Here is a 629-nt window from a genome sequence, read left to right on the forward strand (position 1 = left end):
TTACAGCAACTTGTTCCAAACGCCAGCCAGCAGCTAGCTCGTATACTCATCGTACAAACACACATTCACCTTAAAGAATCTTGTATTTTCGCTCTGCTCAGTGCTGTTGTCGTCTCTTGTTATTTCCTCATTTTCATATTCGCCAATCCATCGCCTGCTTTCTGCCGTTTCGCGCTGCTGTGCTGATTATTGATTCAAGTGCGCATTCGTCTGCTTCTTCTTAATTTACCGTTTCAACATTTACTTTTCGCCTCCAATTCGCTTCAACGCAATTCGCATTTCTTCGCCTCGTTGCGGTACGTTTCTTTTCTGTTTCTACTTTCTATACGCGTTTCCCCTAACTTTCGTTCAGTTGTGTTTTTCGCTCTCTCTCTCTCTAGCTGGCGCGCTCTATCGTATGCAGTCGTTGTGCTCTTGAAATGTATCTTCGCCGCGCACACCCAACCGTACACCGGGTGTACGGTCCGTTAACGTGGTTATTATTTACGTACTTCCACCAAAATCGCCAAAAATCGTTCGTTTCAACGCATTGCAGTACTACTTCGGCGCCGTTTTATTTTCTTTACTTTTCGCATATTATTCGTATGTACGTATCATTTTAACGCTTGAATGCTTTGTATTAGCAAATA

Source organism: Zeugodacus cucurbitae, chromosome 6 (assembly GCF_028554725.1).
Source record: "Zeugodacus cucurbitae isolate PBARC_wt_2022May chromosome 6, idZeuCucr1.2, whole genome shotgun sequence".
Taxonomy (NCBI): Eukaryota; Metazoa; Arthropoda; class Insecta; order Diptera; family Tephritidae; genus Zeugodacus; species Zeugodacus cucurbitae.